Source organism: Triticum urartu, chromosome 4A (genome assembly GCF_056163025.1).
Source record: "Triticum urartu cultivar PI428250 chromosome 4A, HENAU_Tu73, whole genome shotgun sequence".
NCBI classification, from domain to species: Eukaryota; Viridiplantae; Streptophyta; class Magnoliopsida; order Poales; family Poaceae; genus Triticum; species Triticum urartu.
In genome coordinates this window covers 320,584,173-320,597,084 of record NC_141876.1, presented here as the reverse complement: position 1 = coordinate 320,597,084, position 12,912 = coordinate 320,584,173, and positions in this window count along the sequence as shown.

Genomic DNA, 12,912 nt, shown 5'->3' with positions numbered 1-12,912 from the left:
TATACTTTTCCAGAAATCCCCTTGATATGTATGAATGCGATGCACCAGTATCAAAAAGAACAAGTGCAGTAAATGACTTAACCAAAAACTTACCTATTACTGCATCGGGCTGAGCTTCAACCTCCTCCACATTAACGTGGTTCACCTGTCCCCTGTTGAAAGGGTTCGGCTTCTTCCCAGAGCTTCCATTGCCATTTTTTCCTTCCCGACAGTCATTCGCACAATGTCCTGGCTTCGAACACTTATAGCAAGTGACGTGGCTCAAGTCCTTCTTGACTGGGGTTGATGGGGTGCTGCGGTTATGGCCATTGCTTCCTCCATTCCCATTACCATTCTTGGTGCCATTGTGATTGTGCGAGCTACCTACTCCATGGGTATGCTGAAAATGTCCTCCCGGTCTAGGGGTAAAACGAGGCTTCTGCTGAGCTCCTGAATTATACTTTCCTTGTCCATACTTCCTCTTGTGGTTCTCAATTTGCTGCTGCTTCCCTTCAATCATAAGAGCACGGTCTACCAACTCCTGGTAGTTGTTGAAGGTGGCTACCATCAACTGCATACTCAACTCATCATTCAGTCCTTCCAGGAATTTCTCCTGCTTAGCTGCATCTGTAGCAACGTCATCTGGGGCATAACGTGCTAGCTTGCTAAACTCCTCCACATACTGGCCAACTGTCCGTCCTCCTTGGCGCAAGTTACGAAACTCACGCTTCTTCATGGCCATTGCTCCTGCTGAAACATGGGCAGTACGAAAAGCCTGCTGAAACTGGTCCCATGTGACAGTGTCGACTGGGAAGGTGGCTGTGAAATTTTCCCACCAAGATGCTGCGGGTCCTTCCAACTGATGTGCGGCAAACTTCACCTTCTCCGCATCTGTGCATCCTGCTGTGGTCAACTCCCTAGCTATCTTGCGGAGCCAATCATCTGCTACTATTGGCTCGGTGCTACTGGAAAACACCGGCGGATTTAGCCTAAGAAAACGGGCTAAGTGGTCAACTGGTGATGGTGGTGGTGGGTTGTTGTTGTTGTTCCCCTGATTCTGATTCTGAACTAGCAACTACATCAAGGTGTTCTGCTGTTGGATCAACTGGGTGAGCTCCGGCGGAAAGGCAAATCCGGGGTCACATCTCGGAGGCATCTAAGGGTTTAGAAAAGATGAGATATAAGAATAGAGGTGGTCTAAAGAGAAAACACTACCCATATGCACATGAGGCAAAAGCACACAATTCACTTCAATCAATCAAACAAGGCATATAATCGATCTAGCTATCGCAACAGTGCTCGGACTACTATATTTACATGGTGGACTACTACTACTGATGAGGTGGTCTACTAGAAATATTCTACGGTTTTAGACTCCATGATATCGGCTCCTGCTTCATCCACATAGTCATCATCGCTACTATCTTGCTCCGAGTCGGTGCTGTCGATGATGATGTAGTCGTCTGGACTAATCTCCTTGGGTTCTTCGTCTTCATCTACTGGTGTCAGGCCTCCCATAAATATTCCAATCTTCTTGATTAGATCGTCATTCTTCTCCACCAATACTTCAATTTCTTCTTCATAATCTTCACGTGTAGCCTTGAGTTCTTCCTCTAGTTCCTTGATTCTAGTCTTAGCCTTCTTCAGATCTATCATGTCGGCGCACATCTGATTCTCCTGTCGTCGAATGTGCTGGTTTAACTCCTGGATAAAAGCTGCAATTGATCTATCTTTCTTGGTGCTGATCATCTCCCAGTGTTCATCTCGGCGCCCACAAATCTGGTAGATAGTATCCTTAAGATCCTTGCGGTAGACTTCTCCAATGCGTCCCATGGCGATGTGAGCTGCCATACTCTTTCCTAGACTCCAAGTTGGTGCATCAAAAGAAAACTCTATGGGCTCAGTGACTGGCATGAACGTCCTTCCTGGAACTTGAACTTGAATGATCCAGCGCTCTTCTTCAGGTAAAGTGGCGTTGTAGGTTCCCGTGAAGCTTGGTACTCCTATGTTCAGGTATCTAGTGACTTCCTTCAAGTGGCGTCCAAAGGGTGTATCTTCATCTGGTTGTGTGAACTTGTTCCTTGCATCCGCCATCCTAAAGAGTAGAAAAGATGAGAAGTCAGAAGAGAAGAGAGTGAGTAGTGATCTAGGTCTTTAGCTTAGTGGTCGTGTCCTACAGTCAGCGTGTGCTCTGATACCATCTCTGTAGCGATCAGACCTCAAATAGTCTGATCTCTGTGCTCCGGTGTCATCCCTGGATCAGTAATGCTGACACCACACAATACTTGGAGGATTTATAGCAGAGTAGCAATCACACACTTATTACATCGAGTGTCTCAAAAGAGAACTTATTACAATAAATATGGCTTAAGGCCATCTAGTGACGTTAATAGCAGAAGGCTTGGAAGATAAGTGAGTCCATCAACTCCAACAGCATCACTGACTATAGAACCACGACCTAAAAACTCCTTAATCATCGTCTGAAAAGTCTGCAACATTAACGTTGCAGCCCGAAAACGGGTCAGCACATGGAATATGCTGGCAAGGTAACACATAGAGAGTAATGGAATGCAACAACTATACTATATGCATATTTGGCTGGTGGAAAGCTCTATGGTTACAGTTTTTGCGTAAAGCCAATTTTTCCCTACTTCGAAGGAATAAGATTAATTACTATCATGGTGGTTGTTAAACATTAAGAATGGTTGACAGCATTCTCAATCCCAATTAATTAACATCATTAAAACCCATCAAAATTAATTTAGAGTAACATGTTGAGATTCACATGATAATCCAGGTACTAGATACTCAAGATGTCCATAACCGGGGACACGGCTAACCATGATTAGTTTGTTACACTCTGCAGAGGTTTGCGCACTTTTCCCCACAAGACTCGATCGCCTCCGTTTTGTTTCTCGCACTACAGGGTGTTTGAGAAGACGGATGACCGAGACACAGTCTTTCAAAAGCGCTAGCACCTTACAACGGATAGACCGGTACACCTAATTTCCCCCACATCTGCTAGTCTACCCTGTAAGAGTTCGCACAACTTAGTCAACTATGCCAGAGCCCATCATGGCTTGTGGCTGCACACGGAAGTTTCTAGCATGAATAATCTCATGATCCCTTTGGGCCTGGGTGGCGGTCCAAATAAAAACAGGCAAGTCCTGGAAACCCCAGGTGCCTCAATCCACCCAGATGTGTGTTAGGTTGCCACCTTAGATAAACCCTTAATTATCAATCTCACATCTGTCATGGATATCACTCACCCAATCCACGTCTACTAGCATAGCATGGCATAATAAGCAAACATAGAAGTAACTCCCAAAGGTTTGATAATAAACAGGTAATAGGTACTACCTCATCTACTTCCATCCCACAATTTAATTAGATCCTAATCATGCAATGTGTGAGGATTGATCTAATGCAATAAAACTGGATTTTAGAAAAGGTATGATCAAAGTGTTACTTGCCTTGCTGATGATCCGCGAAACCTAGAGATTCAACGTAACAGGCGGCGCACTCCGGGTATTCTATCGCAGACAAACAACAAGCATACAATAAGTACTCATCTAATGCACAGGTAAAACTCAAATAGAAGATCTAACCAAAAAGTTCAACTTAAGAACTCCGGTTGGCAAAAAGAATCAAATCGAACGAAGCAAAAGAAATCAAACGGGGAAAGAAAACAACTTCGTTCTAGTAATCTGGATCTAGGGCAAATTTTATAGTAGCAAAAACTTGTTTACGTTGATTATTCGGAAAGAGGGTTTCGAGACGAAACTCCAGGCGCTTGAATCGCCTGATTCCGATAAACGAGCGAAAAGTTATACTAAAACGAAAATCGGATCAGAAATCGCGATCAGAAAATAACCGCGAAAAATCCGACGAAAAAGAAAAAAAACGACGAACTGAATTTTTTTTCTTTTAAAAAAAACAGCAAGGAAAACGAGGCGGCGGCGAACCTCGAAAGGCGCGCGGCTCCGGCGGGCGGCGGCGGCGGCTAGAGGCGGCGGCGGCTAGGGTTTCGGTGGCGGTGGGCTGGCTCTCGGCCGGGCCTCGGGCGCTATATAAAGGCCGCGGCCAGGGGAGTCCTGGCCGAGTACGGCCCGTAGTCGGTTACGCGTTTTTTTAATTCCGCTCGGAAGAAAAATAAAAAGAAATACTAAACGGACTCCAAAAATCACGAAATAAATTTTTCCAGGTTCCTAAAATCAAGCCCGATAAAGTGAACATTTATCTGGGCCCAAACGACAACTTTGAAAAACGCGCATTTTTTCTAAATTCAATTAAAAACACCGAAATTCTCCGAAATAAATCTTATTTGATTTTTTTATTAAATCCTCAATATTTCTATATTTTGGGAAAGTCATTTTATTCCCTCTCTCATATTTTTGTAATAGAAATAATTGATGAAAAAATAAATAAAATCAAATGATCCTGTTTACACAATTTGAGAAACTCAAATATGTAAATAACGAAATCCCCAACTCTCTCCGTGGGTCCTTGAGTTGCTTAGGATTTTCTAGGATCAAAACCAAAGGCAAAATAAAATATGATATGCATGATGATCTAATGTATAACATTCCAAATTGAAAATTTGGGATGTTACATTTGCGGAAAGCTTCACAAAGCTCGGGTTGATAAGACTTAAGAATAAGACTGTTGCAATAAGCCTTTCTGCTCAATGCGTCAGCAACCACATTAGCCTTGCCTGGAGTATACTCGATACTCGGATTATACTCTTGAATCATTTCGACCCATCGAGTTTGCCTGAGGTTGAGATTAGGCTGAGTGAAGATATACTTGAGACTCTTGTGATTAGGGAAAATGTCCACTTTTCTTCCCAATAAGAGATGTCTCCAAGTCAAAAGAGCATGCACAACTGCCGCCAACTCGAGATCATGAGTGGGGTAGTTCTTCTCATTGGGCTTCAATTGGCGAGAGGTATAAGCAACAACTTTCTTCTCTAGCATCAACACTGCGCCAAGACCTTGGAGAGAGGCATCACAAAAGACCTCGTACGGCTTGGATTCATCAGGCGGAGTCAGAACTGGAGCAGTGATCAATTTCTCTTTCAAAGTGTTGAAAGAAATGTCACACTCCGGAGACCAAACGTACTTGACGTGCTTCTGGAGAAGATTTTAGAGAGGCTTCGTGATCTTGGAGAAGTTTTCAACGAATCTTCGACAGTAGCTTGCGAGACCGAGGAAGCTACGGAGTTGCTTCACGTTCTGAGGAGGTTCCCAATTCACAATTGCAGACACCTTCTCAGGATTCACGGCAATGCCCTTGGCAAAGATGATATGGCCAAGATAAAGAGCCTCATCGAGCCAAAATTCACACTTGGAGAACTTGCCGTAGAACTGATGTTCCCTGAGCTTATCTAGTACCAAACGAAAGTGCTTGGCATGATCTTCCTTGTTCTTCGAGAAAACCAGAATGTTGTCGAGATAGACCAAAACAAAGTCATTGGTGTAGGCGTTGAAGATGAAGTTCATCATGCGAGAGAAAGTCGGAGGAGCGTTGACGAGGCCAAAAGACATGACAGTGTATTCATATGAACCATAGCTTGTCCTGAAAGCCGTCTTGGGAATATCTTGCTCACGGATTCGAATCTGATGATAACCCATACGGAGATCAAGCTTGGAGAATACTTGGGCACCTTTGAGTTGTTCGAACAGCTCATTGATGTTGGGCAGTGGGTATTTGTTCTTGATGGTCTTCTTGTTCAATGGACGGTAATCAACACAAAGTCGGTCTGTTCCATCCTTCTTCTTCACAAAAAGAACACCACAACCCCACGGAGAAGAACTAGGCCGGATGAGACCCATTTTCTCTTGAATATCGAGTTGCTTCTTCAGCTCCTTCAGCTCTTCAGGTCCGAGCTTGTAAGGACGCTTGCACACAGGTTCCGTGCCGGTCTCAAGATCAATAACGAATTCAACTGGCCGGTGCGGAGGCATTCCTGGAAGCTCTTCTGGAAAGACGTCTTGATATTCGGAAACGACCGGAATCTGCGAGATAGCATCCAGTTCACCCTTCTCATTGAGAGAAAACAGACGGATGGTATTATCCCGAGCGGTAAAGACAATTACATCCTCAGACGAATGAGTCAATTGAATCTGCCTGGCAGCACAATCAAGATGCGCCTTGTGCTTAGAAAGCCAATCCATTCCGAGAATAAGATCAATATCCGAGTCACCAAGAACCGTAGGAGAAGATAGAAACTTGTAGTCACCCAAGTTGATAGTAACATCCGGAGCAATGGAGTTAGCATGCATGCGCCTACCGGGAGAGACAACCGCTAATGGACTAGGCAAAATTTGCATAGCCAAACCATGCTTAGATGAAAACGGTCTTGAGATGAAACAATGCGATGCACCCGTGTCAAAAAGAACTTTTGCAGGAATATCATTAACAGGAAGGTTACCCATGATGACATCTGACGAATCCTCTGCCTGAGCTACGTTCATCAAGTTGACCTTGGCATGCTTGGGGTTATGCTTGACCACAGCTAGACTTGCCGATCTGACAGGAGGAGGAGGAGGAAGACGCCTCTGGTTGAAGCACTTGTTGGCATAGTGACCCTTCTGTTGGCACTTGTTGCACGTGACCTCTGAAAGCGGACGGTGATACGGAGCACTCGATCTTGGAGCTTGAGACGAAGTCTTGTTCTGAAAGCCAGGGTTGGGTGGGTGGGAAGATCCACTGCCACCTTTGCTCTTCTGCTGATACGGCTGACGGAACGGAGGAGGAGGAAGCCAATACTTCTGCTGCTTGGCGACTTGAGTAGAGGAAGAAGGAGTAACATCTCTGACTCGCTTCTTGGAAGCATCACACCTCAACTGAGCAGCCTCTTGCTTCAGTGCCATGTTGTAGAACTCATCATACCTCAAGGGCTCAAAGAGAACAAGAGCTAGCTGAATTTCTTCTCTGAGACCACCTCTGAACTGGTATATCATGCTCTTCTCATCATGGACGTCCTGCTTGGCAAAGCGGGCAAGCTTCTGAAACAACTTGTTGTAGTCATAGACAGACAAAGAGCCTTGCTTCAGATGGTGGAATTCCTCACGCTTGCTTTCAACCACGCTCTGAGGGATATGGTGAGCTCTAAAATCTTGACGGAATTCATCCCAAGTGATAACACGTCCACCTCTGGAGTCCTTGTACTGCTGGAACCATTCTGCAGCTTGATCTTTGAGTTGGAAGGAAGCGAACTTGACAAAGTCCTCGGGCCTGACGTTACTGCACTCGAAATGCTTGGACAGATCCACAAGCCAATCGTCAGCATCGGTTGCCTCAACACAATTGCTGAAAGTCTTTGGCCCGTTAGCAAGGAACTGGTTGAGTGTAGCAGAGTGATTCTGATTGTTGCCTTGGTTCCCTTGGTTGCCTTGATTGCATTCTTGAAGAATTTGCATGATCAACTGTGTGTTTTCATTGGTTGCGGCCATCACAGCTTGCCATGCCTCCGGAGGAGGTGGAGGTGGTGGCGGATCAGGATTCAGAGTCGTGCGCGTTGGAGGAGCCATCCTGAAGAGGTTGACATCCATTAGCACATTGATAGACAAATATTGAAGCTGAATCCAACGGAATGAAAATTGCAACATATAGTCTTCACATCCGAACAAAATGAACGAATGCATTCCTCTTGAAATGGTCACATATCCATAAATTGAGAAGCCACGTAGAATTAAGGTAGAGAAATAAATCAACAAGGTATGGATCAAGAACGAATAATCAGTAAGAAATCCCAATCTCAAACCAATATCCGTGGAAGAAGAACTAGAGCTACGAGAATTCCCACCTATGAAACTCCTGAACCTTTTCGGTTATGCAATCAGGTGTTGGGGATACAGGGGAAGCATAATATCTCACCCAATTCTAGCAAATCCTACATCCAGCTGTATCCATCCTTCAACACATAACCAAGAAAAACTTCGGAAACCATCTACCTCAACCTTCGAAAAGCATCCGTTATACAAGTTATGGCGATACTGCCGAACTCCCGCCCCAGTACTGGGTGGCGTCGAGGTTATCTCACCAACGAACTGCATAAAAGAGATTTTCGATGTCGGCGTACTAAACTCAGGTATTCCAGAACTGCAACGATAAAATTATGATGACAACACCTCAGAGCTCAACTCCCCGGGACACTTCCACAAAACCCCTGACAGGAGGCACCAAGACAATGTTCTCGCCATAAAACCATCGGAACGATTCCAAGATACCCGCGTGATCCTAATTTTTTTTGTGAAATTTGAGAAGAGAAGAGTCAAAACTCTACGTCAGGATGCCTTACCAGAGCGATGAGGAGACTGGGAAGTAAAAAGAATTCCTAAACTCTCTGATATATAATTCCTAAATGACTCAAAACATTTTTCTAGACACAACTCGGCCGCTAAAAATGATCAAGCAATGGGGCTCCTAAGGTCGGGGAAGGCTCTGATTACCAACTTGTAACACCCTCGATGCGACTGTAGCTCCCACGTGTCGAGGCACGACTTAGAGACATAATCGCATTGAAGGCATATGTCGCAAGTAAGGTAATCTTTACACATCCCATGTAATGTAATAATAAAGGGGAGATAACATAGTTGGCTTACACTCGCCACGTCAATCAAGGTACATAAATAACATTACATCATCCAAACACTCATGGCCCGACTACGGCGCCAAAATAAAAGATAACCCAACATGCGACACGGTCCCGATCACCCCCAACTGGGAACCACTACTGATCATCAGGAAAGGAAACATAATAACGCGGAGAGTCCTCGTCGAACTCCCAATTGAGCTCGAGCGCGTCACCTGGAGCAGAATCATCAGGTCCTGCATCTGGTGTAATAGTAAACTGTGAGCCACAGGGACTCAGCAATCTCGCACCCTCACGATCAAGACTATTTAAGCTTATGGGTAAGGCAAGGTAAATATAAGTGGAGCTGCAGCAAGCGACTAGCATATATGGTGGCTAACCTGTTCGCAAAAGAGAGCGAGAAGAGGAGGCAAAGCACGAGCGAGAAACTAGAGAGCAACCTGCACAAGCATTACTCCAACACCGTGTCCACTTCCCGGACTCCACCGAGAAGAGGCCATCACGGTAACACACTCAGTTGATTCATTTTAATTAAGTTAAGGTTCAAGTTATCTACAACCGGACATTAACAAATACCCATCTGCCCATAACCGCGGGCACGGCTTTCGAAAGTTCAAATCCCCGCAGGGGAGTCCCAACTTAGCCCATGACAAGCTCTCATGGTCAACGAAGGAATAGACCTCCTCCCAAGACGTTCCGATCAGACTAGGTATCTCGGTTCTTCAAGACACTTCGACAGGTTAAAACAAGACCAACAACACCGCCCGAATGTGCAGACAAATCCCGATAGGAGCTGCACATATCTCTTTCTTAGGGCACACTCAGATTGTCTTAGGTACGGGTAGGCTAGCCCATAGTTGCCCCTGGTGGCCACCGGCAGCTGACAGGTGGACCAACACTCAAAGGAGCACTAGCCCGGGGGGGTTTAAATAAGATGACCCTCGGGCTCCAGAAACCCAAGGGAAAAAGAGGCTAGGTGGCAGATGGTAAAACCAAGGTTGGGCATTGTTGGAAAAGCTTTAATCAAGGCGAACTATCAAGGGTTCCCATTATAACCCAACCGCGTAAGGAACGCAAAATCCGGGAACATAACACCGATATGACGTAAACTAGGGCGGCAAGAGTGGAACAAAACACTAGGCGAGAGGCCGAGCCTTCCACCCTTTACCAAGTATATAGATGCACTAATATAACAAGATAATATAATGATATCCCAACAAGTAAATAAAGGTTCCAACAAGGAACGGCCTCCAATCTTCACCTTCAACTAGCAACGCTATAAGAGGGGCTGAGCAAAGCAGTAACATAGCCAATCAACGGTTTGCTAGGACAAGGTGGGTTAGAGGTTTGACATGGCAATTTGGGAGGCTTGAAATCAAGTGGTAGGCATCGTAGCATTGGCATAGCAAAAGAGCGAGCAAATCTAGCATAGCAAAGATAGTAGTGATTTCGAGGGTATGATCATCTTGCCTGCACAGTTGTCAGAGTTGACTGGATCCTCGAAAGCAAACTCAACGGGCTTCTCGTTAGCGAACTCGTCTCCCGGCTCTACCCAAACAAGACAAACAAGCAACAAGGACACAATCAACCACGTGCAATGATTGAACAATGTGATGCAAGGATGGTATGCTATGCGGGATGCGATGCGGGATGCATATGCAAGATTTGACAGGAAATGCAAGATCCTGGCCTCAACCTGGAAATCCAGGTGTGCCACTGGAAAGATGAGATGAAATCGCTTGAAAACGATATAAAGATCACCGGAATCGGAGTTACGGTTTGGAAATGGCAAGCGATTCAATTATGACACCGGTCTGCGATTCACAGCAAGTGGTCATCTAAATGCAATGAGATGAACATGATACAGCACCCAAACATGACAACAAAACACATGGCAGGGATTAATTCAAGATGCTTAACAAAATTTCATCCATTAACAGGTTCAAACAAGCATGGCAAAAATGCATATGGCAAACAGATCTCAGACTTAGTGAAATTAACACTTGTCTGGAATTTCAGATCAGGTAGCCCTCTTCGGAGCAACAAAACTACATGCTACAGGACCTGAACATGGGAAAGTAAAGCATGGCATGGAGCTACTCAAAGAGCTTAACAAAAGTCCCTTAGTAACCTTAAGCCAAAAGGGATTAGAAAATACAACTGCAAGCATGTGAACATGGCAAAAAACATAATCAGATCACAGACTTAGTGAAAACTGGAGCATGCTGAAAACAGATACCAAGTAGGCATGTTTACGAGCTCGATGCACTCACTATGGAGCAAGTCATGATAAACTAAGCATACGCACATCAATAATACACAAAATTCAAGCTAGACATGGCAAGAACAATAGCATAGCATACACGGATCAACTACAACATCATCGGCAAAATTGCAAACAAGTTGACAATCTGCCCAGATTCACAAAGTAGCAAAAATAGAGCTCGATTGACTCAAGCTAGCGTGCTCCATTAGCACTACAATATTAACATAACACCCTTACTGATCATCCTCAAAAGAGGCACGGAACACTCGGAAACAACAAGAACATATGGCCATATGAAATAAACAGATCAAGGACTTAGTGAAATTGCTAAGTCCCTGAAATCAGCACTACCAAGTGCCCCACTTCGCAAGCTTGTGCTAGTCACCACACACATCACAAAAATACACGGGTGGAACCTCTGGATAGATGACAAAACCCTTAACAAAATATATGTAGAGCTCATGGGCAGATCATGCACACAATAATCATGGCAAAAATGACAAATATGCAAATGGAGTAGCAGATCTGATAATTATCTCAGGTAGCCCTCTTCTAACAGCATTTCGGGCATCAAGATGAACTCAAATGAAAACGATGCAATGGAATGAAATGATGTACTCTCTGATATGAACATTTTGATATGCTATATGCCCAAAACGGAGCTACGGATGAGGAGATACGATGCTATGAACATGAGCACATGGATCTGCAATCTCAGGACTTAGGAAAAAATCGAGGTCAACCCTAGGGTTAGCCCGGATCTGGATCTGGCGCACGCCGACCGAGGCAAGTCCGGCGAGCTCGTCGGGGAGGCAGACCGTCGGCTTGCCGGAGAGGAGAGGAGGCCGGGCGGCGGGGCGGCGGACCCGGCCGCGGGGCGGCAGGCGACGATGGCGCCGCGGTGGTCGGCGAAGGCGGCGGCGTCGGGCGCGCGGGGCGGCCGGAGAGGCGGCCGGAGCGAGCGGCGGTGGCGGCCGTCAACGCCGGCGAGGGGCGCGACGATGGCGGCGGCGGCGCATGGGACCGGCGACAGGGAAGAGGAGGCGCGGGGCGGCGCTGGCTCTTCGGGCCGGGAGGGCCGGACGCGGGCCCCGCGGGCCCTGGCGGCGGCGGAGTGGGCGCCCGGGCGGGCGAATCAGACGGCGACAAGTGGTGGTGGCGGGGTGGAAATGGACATGTCCGGCGGCGGGATTTTTGTCCGATCGCGAGGAGAGGGAGAGATCTAGGGTTTACCCCGAAAATTTCGGGGAGTGATCTTTAAATAGAGGTGGAGGGAGCTAGGAGAGTCCAAATGAGGTGCGGTTTTCGGCCACGCGATCGTGATCGAACGCTCTAGATGATGGAGCAGGTTTAGGTGGGTTTTGGGCCAAATTGGAGGGGTGTTGGGCTGCAACACACACGAGGCCTTTTTGGTCCCTCGATTAACCGTTGGAGTATCAAACGAAGTCCAAATGATACGAAACTTGACAGGCGGTCTACCGGTAGTAAACCAAGGCCGCATGGCAAGTCTCGGTCCAATCCGGAAATGTTTAATCCCCACACACGAAAGAAAGGTAGAAATGACCACCGGAGGAGAACGAAGCGCCGGAATGCAAAACGGACAACGGGGAAAATGCTCGAATGCATGAGATGAACACGTATGCAAATGCAATGCACATGACAACAACACACGAAGACAAAAACCCGAACCCGAGAAAATAAAATAACTTAACGCCGGAAACGACAAGAGTTGGAGTACAAATTGGGTAAGTTACATCCGGGGTGTTACATGCCCTCTATGGAGCCAGCCACTTGTAGCCGAGCTTTAGGCCGAATTCCTTCCGAGGTAATGCACCACCTTGGTCTTGGGCTACTCTTTTGTGGATATATTTTCTCGATTGGTGCATTTTATTCTTTCCCGAGATATATTGCTAGTTGCCCTCAAGGTGTGTGTCGGCCTAAAATCTGAGATGCACCTGAAGGAAAACATGAAACAGCTGACCCTAGTTGCCCCTAACACTCAAGCTGAATCACGAAATCGTCTCGAGGATAGATTCCTAGCTGGGCAGCATACATAGGAACAAACACG